Genomic DNA, 14,421 nt, shown 5'->3' with positions numbered 1-14,421 from the left:
TCATTAATTTTAATAATTAATTCTTAAAAGTAACAGTATTTTTTTAAACATATGTTTGATAGGAAAAAAAAAAAAGAAAAATGAGAATATATATATATATATTTTTTTTTTTTCATTTTCTATGTCCACTAATACTACTGTTATTTTGTTTCCAGATTATTGTGATTGCGTGCAATGCAATCATTAGAGTCAGTGTTTGTGTAATAATGTTTTTAATATTTTTTAGAGCACAATAGCTCTTATTAAATTTGATAATAATAGTTCTTACGAAATAGAGTCAGTGTTTGTTCGTCGATTATACAATAATGAACGGGCGCGTTAATATCTTTTTATTATTTTTTTTTAAATATTCGTTTTCGGTTATATAGAGTCAGTGTTTCTCTTAAGAATGTATAAGGCGATTATCCATTATGCAAAAAGGTAATTATTTTTATATAATTTTTTACCATTTTATTCTTTGTATTTTACTTTAATTGTTAATAACAATGAAAAAAAAATTAAAATTTCAAATTCGTTTTGTTACAGATTTTGTTCCAGTTTTGACATTCAATGATTTTCTTTTGAACCAAAGCATCATCAATGGCAACGCATGTACTTCATATTCATTGGTGAGTCGTATACATTTTTGTTCCTCTGATTCCTCTAGTCGTTCAATCATGTCGTAATAAAATAATCATAGAAAGTACAGACTAGATGTAAGATTTTTTATAAGATTTTTCTACATCTAGTCTGTGATGAAAGATTCGAATCTGCGCGAGCGACTCATAGAATTTTTATGAATTGACTATTAGCGCCATCTCGTAGCAATTAAAGATACTTTTTCGAAAGTAAGATAAAGTAGAGTAAGAATTGAAGATCAGAGCCATCTCTCTAATACTTTTGAAAGCACATCTTTTTATTAAACTCAAGAGATGGCGCCACTAGCTATTTTATTCTATTTATCTTCTCTTTCTATTATTTCCTTTCCTTATCTATACGTATTTTATCTGCGGTACTCAAGAGATGGCGCCACCAGCAATTTTTATTCTATTTATCTTCTCTTTCTATTATTTTCTTTCCTTATCTATACGTATTTTATCTGCGGTACTCAAGAGATGGCGCCACTAGCTATTTTATTCTATTTATCTTCTCTTTCTATTATTTTCTTTCCTTATCTATACGTATTTTATCTACGGTACTCAAGAGATGGCGCCACCAGCAATTTTATTCTATTTATCTTCTCTTTCTATTATTTGCTTTCTTTATCTATACGTATTTTATCTGCGGTACTCAAGAGATGGCGCCACCAGCAATTTTTATTCTATTTATCTTCTCTTTCTATTATTTGCTTTCCTTATTATACGTATTTTATCTGCGGTACTCAAGAGATGGCGCCACTAGCAATTTTATTCTATTTATCTTCTCTTTCTATTATTTTCTTTCTTTATCTATATGTATTTTACTTGCTATATTCTGAAGATAGCGTTGATTTCACGATTTTTATCTTATCTTTGTCCTCTTCCATTATTATTTATTATTCTCCTTGTCTACACTTATTATTTTTATATATAATACCATATAATTAAATAATTATTTTTAATTTTATTTAAAACTTTTATTTACAAGTATTGGAAAATATATAATAGATACGTTAATAATGATAAATATCAATAACATTATCTTAAGATAAATATTCATTATCGATAAATATTACAATTTTTATAGAAGTTCAGATTTTCAAAATTATCGAATATATTATTATTATTTTTTTATATATATGAATATATCATCAACATATCGGTACTACAAAACGACCAAATAAAATTTTACCTTTTCCAAACTTGACGCCTAAATAAATTTTGCATCGGGGACAATAATGCACTACATCTTTATATCTAGTCGTAACATATGGTATTATACACATGCTAAAATTTAATTCCATCTTCTTTAAACCTTCGATTATTTTTATTCGAATATCTAATTTTTTTTTTTTAAATATATACTCACCAAACTGGGACGAAAGCTGTAGCTATAGCACGCGTTGCACCAGTAGTATGATGATGAATATCTGTTTTTATGTAACTTAAACAATTTGGACACGTTGTTATATATGGATATTTACCGAATTCCGTGTGTTCTGTGAATTATAAACTTATCATATTACAATATCATTAATATTTATATTAATTATCGTTAATATTATAATTTAGCATCATTCAATATAATAATATTATTTTATTAATTAATATTTTAAAATTATAATTAAAGCGAAAAGTGATAGCTATCGATCATTCATCAAAATTTATATATTTTTCTCAATTTTTTTACTTGCCTGCAAACGAATGAGGAATTCTATGACTCACTCTTTCGAACAATTTTCTAAATTTTTTAAACTTTATAGGAAACTTAAACTTAGAACGATTTTTTTCAAAATCGTAAAAAAATTCGCTTATACGATGTCTTATACTCTCGATTTTATACGGTGATGGGTAAATGTCTAGAAAATAAAGATTTCATATAATTTTCACAAGAATAGATTTGAAGATGTTGAAAAATTAAATTTAGAAGTTATCCAACAAAAAAGAAAAAAAACTTAAATATGCAACAGCCAGATACACAATCTTATCTTCCGCTAAGATAACTCGGATTACTTTATTCATTAATTTTAAACCCCTCTAAACGTACGCAAGATTTTTTTGTCGTTTTCATCTTCATATTCCTCGATCATGATCAATCGTTTTTAAATTAACAACCAGACTTAATGTTATATTAAAAACTTCTCTCTATTTCTTTTCTTTTTTATAAAAGGTCTATATCTGAAAATTCAAGGAATCGTTGAAACAAATGAAATTTCTAATTTACCTCTCTCTCTCTCTCTCTCTCTCTCTCTCTCTCTCTCTCTCTCTCTCTCACCATCAGTTCTTTTTTTTCACTCGTCCACCTACGTTTCTGTGCATGGATGTTAGGGCAAGGAAGGATCGCCTAAAAGAATTATCAATCAGAGAGGGGAGGAGATGTCGCGAAACTCGCGTGGTCGAACGAGGGAAGGAAGGAGAGGGGGAAGGGGTGTACGAAACGGTGGTAGTCAGGTTGGAAAACGACGAAACGGTGTACCTATTGTCCGGGGTGGCCGATTGTGAAACAAGGGGGCGGGGATGGTGGTGGTGGTAATGCGGGTTTCAAAGGAAGCTCGAACCACTTGACCCCGTGATAATCAATGGCCCCGATTCACCCCCTAGCGCGGGTTTAATTTTACTAACCCTCGTCGGGAATTGGCGGCACCGTGCTCGAACGGTGGGGAATCAATTAGGTGGAGGATTCGTGGCCGATTCGAGTGGGTTGCTCTCCGAAGTTTTGCACCAATTTTGCGCGCCTTGGAAAATCGTCGTGGAAAATATGATACGTGATACGCGATTAAGAGGATTAATTTGGAATTTTCGCCCTATCGATTCTCTCGACCGGATATCAAAATTTTGACCATCCTCCTCTCTTCCCCTCCCTCTTACCCGAGATAGAGCAGGACGAGGAAGTGCAATTGCCATCGATTGGCTTATTTAAACGACGAGGTTTGAATCGTTAAATCCTTTCCAACTGAAATACTCGCGATCTGTAAATTAAAAAGCTTGGTCGTCAAACGAAACGAATCTCCAAAGATTAAATTTTTACAAGATAGATAGACGTTTCTTAGAGAGAGAGAGAGAGTGGGTGTCGTTTAATTAATAAATAGTGGATAAAGAAGGGGGAGGAGGAGAAAGAAAAAAAGTGGAAAAAGAATAAGAGGCACAATTGGGTGTATTGAATAGATAGGCGGAAGATAGCGGGATGTGTCGGAGGCGTAGGGGATATCCAGCTAAGAGAAAACCATTGTCTGGGAAACGTGAACACTATTTGCCGGCAAAGTAGATTAGGTCGGTATTGATAGAGAGGGGGAGAAAGAGAAAGGGAAAGATGGCACGGAGGAAGGGACGGGAGTAAGAGGGTGGAACTAAAATAGAGAGAGAGGGAGAGAGGTGAGAGACGAAAGGAAGGAAGATGATAAGAAGAGAGGGATGAGAGAACGGTTGTGTTCTCAGAGAGAGGCCAATATAGACGCTCGAGATGGGATATAGCAATAGAATTTCGCTTACGAGGTATAACCGCGTTAGACGATGCCCTTTGTTGTATCAGTGCGCAATTGCCTTAAGTTCTGATCTTGCCCGATATTGATGTTCGAGAGGCCGGTGAAACCTCTGATAGGATACTAAGAGTTCTATTCGCTTTCGCTCCTTTCCTTACAGTGTCCGGTTAGTTACCAACTTTCTATTTTTCTTCCTTCCTCCTCCTCCTCCTTCTTCTCCTCTTTCTTTTTCTAATTCCCTTTCGCTTAATTCTCAAATCAATCGAATTTCATTCGCTCGCCGCATGAAATTCGACCGTTTCTCCTTTCGATCGAATTTTCTCTTTACGAGGAATTAAGTTGCGAGATTTTGCAGAAAGGTGAAATGTTTTTTTTACTCTGGGTATACGTGTCGTAAAAACGAATGTCTGGAAAATTAAAATTGCATTAAAATATCGTATCTATATTTCATCGAGGAGAAATTAATAATTTGTTTTGTTATGTTAACATGCTAATAGAATTGAATTTTACTTAATGCGTGTGAATGTGTATACCAGAAATAGCAATTTCACGGTGCATTTCTAGAACGGTGGAATAAGTAGAAACGTAGAATCCCGCAAGTCGGAGTGTTGTAATTGAAGTACATTCAAAGTAAGGGAATATCGTTACGTTACACTTATATACGCAGTCCCCAAGGGAACTCACCTAATTCTCCACTCTTAACTTCATATCGCTTTATCTGGCATTTTAGGGTTGAACTAGGAACTAGGTGTAGAGATGCCAGACAGTCCGATATTCGGCCATAATGCTGAATTTAATTAGGTGTCATTGCACCAGTTTCCATAATAATTCTCTTTCCCCGTCTTTCCTCGTTTCGCTTCCTTATCGAAAATCTTTTTCTCTCTCTCTCTCTCTCTTCTTCTGCTCTACGATAAAGAAAATTTAATCGATTATTTATTTTTCTCCCAATTTTATTATCTTTCGCTCAAGATAAAATTCTATCTTAATATTTTTTTCCTTCGAAGAAATAATATGTTTCTAATGTCTGATCTCGTTTGTTGTTTTCACGGTTGTGAAAATCGCTTCGAGGTTTCGTACGTTTCGTTTTTCTTTTTTTTCTTTTTTCAATTTCTAACTTCGCTCCATTCAAATTTCTCGTATTTAAATATCTCGATACAAACGAAGGATATACGATTCTTATATACTTTTTCAAATTTTTTCAAATTTTCTCAAATAAATTTCACCGAATACACTTTAGATTCTTTTTCCTTTAACTTATTCTTCCATTCGAGAATAAATTCCTACGAATTAAGAATCTCGTTTGATTTTCTCCGACAAAAGTTTCGTGCATTTTCAACACGCCCCAATATCCTGATATCGATCGAGACAGATTATAAATCCAGAAAAAAGATCTCACCTGTATTACATTATTTACAATGAACGAAATATACATACAGTATATAAATATCCTTGTTCATCAAAGTGGAGACACGTGCATCCACACGAATGTACCTTCTCTATCTCCATCTCTCATTTCCATCTTTGTATCTCCTCCTCCCTTTTTTATTTATTCCTACATCTTTTTAATCCTTATCCTTCTCTCTCTCTCTATCTTCTTGTCTCGCGATCAGGAAAAAAAGGAGAGAGGGAGGGGGAGAGAAAGAAAAGGGGTCGGTCTGGCAGATTTGGTACTGGCGATTCGCGGTTGAAGCGCGGCTCTACGCGGGGGGAGGGGGGGTACAAGCGTGTTGCGGGCGTAATTCAGTAATGAATACGTACGCTCGCGTGAAGTGGTGGCTGCTGATATGTAGTATACGTAACATCTGGCGGCCTATGAAATGCAGGATCGAGCAGCGTGCAGCTGAACATTACGACCGGCAAGAGTTATGAGCCCCGACTCAATCTCCCGCCGTCTCCATATAATTGCGATACTAAAATTCGCGGAACTTTGAAAGGACACGAGCGCTAGCTCTCTCGTTCCTTCCGTCGCCACCACGATTCTCGATTCGTTATTGTCTCGAGAGGGGAATTTTTGTCGTCGTGTTTTTTTGAATTGTTTGAAATTGTCAATGTCAATCTGTTTCGAAGGTACGAAGGTATAATCTCGAAGGATTGGAAAGAATTTTATCGGAGGGATTGATTAATCTTCCCCTTTTTTCTTCGATTGTACGAATGTCTACAGAATTTCGCAGATATTCTAGAATTATTCTTAAGGAAGTTGCGCCAAAAATTCAGCTCTCTTACGGATTTGAAGATTTCTTTTCTAATTTTCTTTAAAGATCACAATTATTCCCTTTCATTTGGGGATACTTTCGATCGATGAAAAGTAAGCAAAATCAATTTCTTTATGTACGCAGAAAGCGAATATTTTTTTCATTCAAATCGTTTCATATCGAATCATTATCTGACGAGTAAAAATTCAATCGAACAGTTTCAATAATTAACTTGAACGTTTATCTAATAATAATCCTGCGTAAAAAATTCACAATTTAATCCTTAACTTTTATCCTTCATCGAAAAAGCCTTCCTCTTTTCCCCCCTCGAAAAGAAGAATATCCCTGAAAAACCCATTGAAAAAGAGTTCAATGTCCCTGCGACGTGTCGACGTGTTTTTCAATAAGTCTCGGCCTCCCGTGTTCAATGGTTAATTAAACAGCCGAACGAACGAATAGGGTGAATGACTGCACTTATCCTAGCGGAAAGGTAAATTTAGCATTTAGGAAAGAGAGAGAGAGAGAGGGGTCATTTCGGAACATTTGCCCCATTGGAAAAGAAGTTCCAACACGTACGTACGTATCCCTCCCCGTACAAAAATCTCTCCGCACACTGTGCGTCGATTTCCGCAAGATTTCCGCTATTTTTCTCGTTCTTTTGCTCTTCCTCCCCCCTTGGGGAGAAACGAATCTCGTTTCACGTCACACGAAAATGGGATACGTAGAATTTCCTATCCACTTTCTGACCCCTTTTGTATTTTATACGATGTACGGTTGTAATTAGGTCTTCTTCGATATTATATCGTAATACCGTATCGTATTATATTTTCCTCCTCCCTCCTTCTCTCCCTCCTCCCATTCAATACGCGATGCGTTATTATTATTTAAATTATTATTTTCAACGCGTAATTATTCGCCCATTGGGAAGGTAATGCGATATTTATAACGCATTATCGCGAATATATTTTCATTAATTATAGGAGGGGGAAGGGAGGGTTTAATCGTAGAAATTTTATTAGCGGCTTCCGGTTAAAAGTACGTATCTCCTGTTTTACCATTTTTTTTTTCTTTCCTTTTTAATAACTGTTTCACGAGTATCACGAGTATCATAATTAGTAGGAATAATCGTTCGATCGATGATTATTATCATCGTTGGAAAATATTAAATTAAACATAGAGTGAATGAATCGATGGATACATTGTAGAATAATTCGAAACGGAGTTGAAACTTATTACTTTGAATGAAATTTTTCGAAAGGGATATTGTTCAACTTATAATTTTTCGAAATCCACGCGTTAGTATCAACTATTTTTTCTTCAGCCAGCGATATTATCGTGTATATCGAGGATAGGGCATAGTATCGATTATCAATCATCCAATTAATGGCAATTTTCACGCGGACGTATCGATGATCAGCGAAGGACGATGATGATCGCGGTCAGGGGTTAACTAATCGGAGGAAAGACGTAGATACGTATCGATGGGGGTTAGAAGAGAGCGGAGGAGGAGGAGGAGGAGGAGGTCTCTCCCTTCCTCTCTGGCACGCAATCCTTTATTACTCGGCCGATTAATTGATATTGATGTGACATTCCTTTCAGAGATAACTTGATCGATATTAATGCGCCCCACCTTCGACTGGGCGAAAGTGGCCGATCAAGGATAGGTCGGACGACACGTAACGTTTTAAGTGATAAGCGCGAATTTTGAAAAAATATCGGGTATATCGGGGAAGGAGAAGTGAGAATATAGAGAAATATCTGAGTATCTAAAAAAAAAAGAAGAAAAAGATCGATGAAAGAGTAAGAATAAAACGTGGGAAATATCGAATATTATATCTTCGATGATTTTTTTTTAATTCCTGTGAACTATATCTGTTTATTTTATCTTATCACGAGTACAGTGCGATAATTTGGGATTAAAAGATAATTTCTTCCATCATCGTGATAGAAATCGTTTTCATTCAGTAAAACGAACTCGAAATAATTAAAATAATACTCGTTTCGAGCTGTTATCTTGCACAATCTTTCTAAAAAATCTCAAATATATCTATTACGAAACAACGAAATGTTACACCATCGTATGATCACTTGCTCGGGTTAATTCGAAGATCAATACGTAGGAGAAGAAAGAAAGAAAGAAAGAAAGAAAGAAAGAAAGAAAGAAAGAAAGAAAGAAGGAAAGAAATTTTCAGACGGTTTGCACAGACGATAAATCTACGTCACGTAGTGGGAACGTGCCGGACGAAATCGTATCGGAAGATATGCACCTGCATGGATCCACGAAAATTAAAGTTGACTTAAGGAAGAGCGATGCGCTCTCACGGTTTAAAGGAAGCCTTCGTTTCCACGAGTATAAGGGATTAAAGCGCGTGCTAAGCATTATTATTATTATTATTATCAGGAAAAGGAGGGGGGTGAATGAAAATCGAAAGAAGCTCGAGAACGAAGAGGAAGAGGAAGAGGAAGAAGAAGAGGGTGGGGGGTTGATTTTAATCCTTCGAACCGCTCATCCCCTGGCCGGTTTCTCCTCGGTTGGTTAGCTGCTCGGCCGACCGACCATTTATCAAAAACGCATACAACACCTATGCAAGAAAAATCGACAATGTTTCACGGCTCGAGCAGGAGTGGAGGAAGGTTGGCCCCTGCTTATGACACGGGAGATGGATGTACGAACCGAAACCTTGTACATTCTACAGGGCGGCAAGAACATTATGTATTATACGCTCCCTCTTACAGGCGTACGCCAACCTTGTGCACGCCGGCCATAGAATCCACTGTGACGAGAGGATAGAGACTTTAAAGTGCAAAATCGTTTAAGCCCGATGTACACGTTCCTTCCACCCTTCCTTCCCAAGGAAAATCTGCAACTTCTTCCTTCATTTTCCTTGATCTTCGTTGTTCCGATATATTTGCGTATCGACGAAAAGTTCATCTAGTTTAATCTAGCAATTGCGAATTTCCGAATTTTCGAAGGATCGAGGATCTATTCAAGTTTGGTAAAATCTTTGGGGGAATAGTAAATTTGAGACGTATCCAAGATTTCGAAGAAATTTCGGAAGCTTAGAATCTACAATTTCGAATTTGATTTATAGGATTTTAGTAGGGTAAAATTTGAAATTAAACTCCAAAATTATCTTCCAATCTATCTCACATCTCTAATCTCAAATAATCACCAATATTTCTTATTCTAAGAATAATAGTTTTTATAGACTGTTAATCGAAAAGGATTCAGATTACATAGAAAAAAAAAAGAAAGAAACGTATCTTGCCGAGAAAATCCTTTTTTTCTCCCTCTCTCTTTTTTTTTAAAATAAAAATCCAACTCGAGATAAAAGAATTTATACCCACGCGTCGATCCAAGCAAAGATGAACGACAGTAAGAACGATTATCGGGCGTAGGAGTTATCAGACACGAGCGGATTAAACGGTGTAGGATTATAGGTTGGGCGTGGCGAACATTTAAAGCCGACCTAAACTCATCGGATATAGGAAGCCTAATAAAATGCACCCACATACTGATGGATCGCAATACCGGGGCGCATTAGTAGCCGGCCGTAAAGGTTAATGTTGATTGCGCTGAGTTTCGGGGCAGGGGGGGAGAAGCCGTAAAAATTCTGATTAACCTGCCAGACGTGACAGTATGCTATTTCTTGAGCACCTTTCCTTTGATAAAGGAGAGAAAAAAAAAAAGAAAGGAAAGAAAAAAAAACACTCTTGTAAAGAGCGAAATATAAAATACGACTCGGCCACCCTGCACACCTTTATGAAGGTATTAAAAAAGAAGGAAAAATATACAAGGGAAATGGAGATTCTCGTCTTCAGATTAATGTAACGATAGAAGAAATTTTCCTATAATAAATTTCTTTTCCTCAGAGTTTTGTGCTATGAAAAAAAAAAAAAAAAAAGAAAAAGAAAAGAAAGGTTAATATTTAATAAGAAGATTTCTTTAGTTGCGATAGATACGTTCGTTATCCCATTGGGGAATTATTATTGGTGTTAGGGTGAATTTCTTGAATGTTTTTTTTTTATAATATATTCTTTCGATCTGAAATATTTTAGAAACGTTATTATTTTCAATACGATATGTTAAAATGTGCTTATTTGAATAATTGATTGGTATTTTAATAGGAAAAGGAAAAAGTGTCAAAATAAATTTAGATAAGTTTACAAAGAGAACCTACTTAATTTTTTAAAATAACTTTTTTTATTCGTGTTACCTTAGAAAGTTTCGAGATGAAAGCTCGCGGTTGAAAATTGTTCAATTGATCGTTCGTGGTCGTTTCAAGATGGTGCAAATTTATCGTTCCTCAGTTGACGAGTTATCAAATTGGGTAGGATCATTTTACATTGTAGACTAATAGGTATTTAGCGAGATGTATAAATCACTGAGATTTGGCTTGCTAATCCCGATTAGAACATTGCACGATGTATAAATCACGGGGGTTTCATTTATGCTCGCTGATAGCGGCACAAGGTAGACTGTGTCACTGAGAGTAATCCTCCTTCTCCTAATCTGTAACCTTGTTAAGATAATTTGATAAGGGTCAATCGTCTTCCCTTGCAAATCTGTAACTTTAAACTGTAAATCTTTTCCGATAAACTTTCGATTAATCGCTTCAATAATAATTCAAACAGATGTTAATATTTTTGAATACAATCAAAAAGCAATTCAACATTGTAGAAATTTTATTTTTACTACTTATCAACAGTTTAAATTCATCTCAATATATAAAATAATTCAAAGTTAAAAAGATAATAGAAATAGGAATTAGAAAAATATAACTTTACAGTGAGATGAACAAATAATTCGACAAAGTGTAAGCTTCTTAACATCGAATTTCACGTTGAAGAATAAATTAAATTCGCAAATTAGAAAAATTATCGTCCTCTTTTTACGATCGGATCGAAAAAGAAACAAAGAAAGAAGGAGAGAAAGAAGGAAAGGAAAAAAGGAGGAGGAAAATGAATTGAACGAGTTAAAGAGAAAAGAAGAAGTATGGTGGTCAACTATGGAGGAAAACTGCCGCTACTCCTCAACCGTTGGTCGTAATTTTGACCTTTCAGGAACATCTGCGTGGCATCTGTACGAACGAGAGTCGCAGTTACCTGCAATTGACAAATTTCCAATGGGCTACTTCGTGGCATCCGCCTTCACAACAATTAGTCGTGATGAAGTTTGGAAACACTTGGTGTGTGACACTGATCGCAACTTAAACGAAGCAAACACGAACTCTTGGGTGTACCTAATGTTTAATGCGGTCAAAGAACTTTCGTTCTGGGATACCGGTGACCGTAAAATTAAGATCGAGTTGGGCCACGGTGTAATCGACGTTTGATACCGATCGAATCTCCTCCATTTACCAGACTCTCGATGAAATCTCGTTATATTTCATTTCCTAACCCGTGTTTCGATCGGTCTTTTCTAATATTCTCTCCAAAAAAATCTATTTTTCTATCTATATTTGCATATACTTATTTGTTGTATTATTGTATCCTCGTTAATTTCTAAACTCGATGTACATTTCGCTATCTAATCCTCTACAATCTCTTCTTTCTTATGTACTATATTAACGGATCATTAGATTATGAATGAAACGCACACAGGCGATATCGATTAATTCTGTACATATATATATATAATTCCATGGTTGAATCGTTGTTTACGAGGTTTCAATATTTCGGAAATAAAGAGGGAATAATCTTTCGAAAACTCTTATCTTAATTAACGCTCGTTCGATCGACACGAGTTGAGGGGAAGGAAATCTTGTGGGTGGGAAAATTTCGCGGATGCGCAGAATTGTTTCCAGGTTTGCGCCCACGCTATTTTCATCCGCGTAACTAGCTGGCGGATTATTCACGCGGCTGTAATGTAATCCAGCTCTGTACAGGGCTAGGGTCCGGTAGTTTGGGTTAGGAATTGGCGGTAGTTTCTACGCGAAATAGCAGCTCTATTCTTCAGTCTGCGGTCACGCAGTGTGAATATCTTGTGGATAGATACCTGTGACCGTGTAATCCTGGGCTCGATCTCGGGGAGCCGGTAATTTGGATTAGCTATTGACGTTGCATATATCACCTGCCAATTCAAGGTGTTCACGCGTCGTCCGGTGTTAACCAACGTTTCGTACAGGCCAACCGATAATCACGTATAAATGTAAACGATCTTTGCAACCCAGTAATCTATTTCAATTGGCTGGGATCGATTCGATGCGTGAAAATTCAATATTATTGTAAATTGAAAACAAGTTGGAATTTTTATTTCGCCACAGGACACGATATTCATCATTTCCTAAGAAATTATCAATATTAATAACGGGTAAGACGAGTTTTGATTCTTTTCTCGAAGATTGGACGACAATTTTTCAGTTGTGCATAATCTTTTCGTTCATTACGTAAATATTTGGTAAATAATGTTGACAGATATATCGTTGTATTTGCTATTTGACCCCATGCTATTGATCTCGCGCAGAAATTTACAATATGGCCGGCATGAAAGAATTCAATTCAGCTCGAATTCGCGAATCGGTATTCGTTTTGCCGTTTTACCAGCCAGGACTTCCTAATCTTCTAAACGACATACCAGACGCACATGCACAGGGGACTTGCACACACAAACCCGAATAGCCGAGCGTGGGCGCGGCTCGGTCTCTAACACTCGAATTGCAATCGATTATCTGAACATGAAATTCCAAAATAAACAGAGTGCCATTCCGGAATACGTTCGACGACTTCTTGGTCGACGATTAAGAACCTATTTGCATTTCTCTTACATGCCTGTGTTCAATTGTAAGATGCCATACTTTCCTAATGATGATTTTCATCTTTGGCATCGTTTCGACGATAATATTATAAGATTTTTCAGAATTAAAAATGATCTTATCAAAAATTAGATCTTTCTTAGACTTTATAAAAACTTTACCTCTGATGAATACATAATAACAATTTAAGACTTGTGGAAATTTAGATCGCGAAAACTTAATTTTTGGAAATCTAGTCCTTACAAACTTAAACTTCTTTTGGAAATTTAGATTCTTGAAAATTTAAGTTTTAACTTAGATCCCTGTAAATCTGGAAATTTAGTATAACACAATTGATGCAAACAAGTGATCACAATTAAATCTTTCTTATACTTTATACAAACTTTATTTCCGATGTATAACAATTTATGAAAATTTAGCTTCTGAAAATTTAGTCCTTGAGAATGTAGTAGTCCCTGTAAACTTAGGCCTCTAAAAATCTAAACTTTTGGAAACTTAGATCTTTGGAAACTTTAGGCTTTTGAAAACTTGATGCCTGAAAATTCAAGTTTCCGGGAAACTTAGGTCCCTATAAAGGTCTAGAAACTTGTGGAAACTTAAACGTAACACGGTCGATTCGAACAACAAACGATGATGACAAATTTAAAACACGCACATTCGTATCCAAATTCCTTTCTTCTTCCTCGAAACACGAGGGAAAGAGTGAACAAAGGTATTCATTAGCAGCGTTTTGGCCGTGTACATGTATATTGATCGGTTTCGCACCCATGTAAGCAGCTTTGCCACAATCAGTTGATTGCGCCAAGTTCGAGAACCCGTGTCCCACCTTCATCCCCTTCCCCTTCCTCTTTCCATCGTATTTCTACGCGTGTGTCTAACTGGCTCTTCTTTGTCGAGTGCATCGTGCCCGCAGGTGCAATTCGCGTTTTCCGCTCGATGTATTGCACTGCATTAACGAGTACGACTCATTTACAAATCGTACTCCAGGGAGTCCCAGGATGTTAGCTCTATTTTACTTTACGTTTTTCTTCTTCCTCTTCTTCTTCTTCTTTTTTAGATAGATAATTCCATTGTAGATTTTATCCAGCCTGACCTTAACCCTTTTGAAAGAAGGTTAAGAAGAAGAAGAAGAATCGTGTTCTTTCGTCGTTGACTCGTCGAAAAGATTTGAATTATATTCACTGTAAAAATAAAGAAAAGAAATGTTCAAATCAAAAATTCAACGTGGCGGTTTAAAAAAAGGATAGGAATCTCTAAGGTGAGGAGAGTTAATGTAAATTATTTAAAACGTATCGAATTATCTGTTATAATTTTTTAACACGTAAAGCTTTTTCATGATCAGCTTTGATGATTAATTGCTCGTGCGGAACTGCTTCAA

This window comes from Apis mellifera, linkage group LG14 (genome assembly GCF_003254395.2).
Source record: "Apis mellifera strain DH4 linkage group LG14, Amel_HAv3.1, whole genome shotgun sequence".
Classification (NCBI taxonomy): Eukaryota; Metazoa; Arthropoda; class Insecta; order Hymenoptera; family Apidae; genus Apis; species Apis mellifera.
This window is presented reverse-complemented; position numbering follows the sequence as displayed.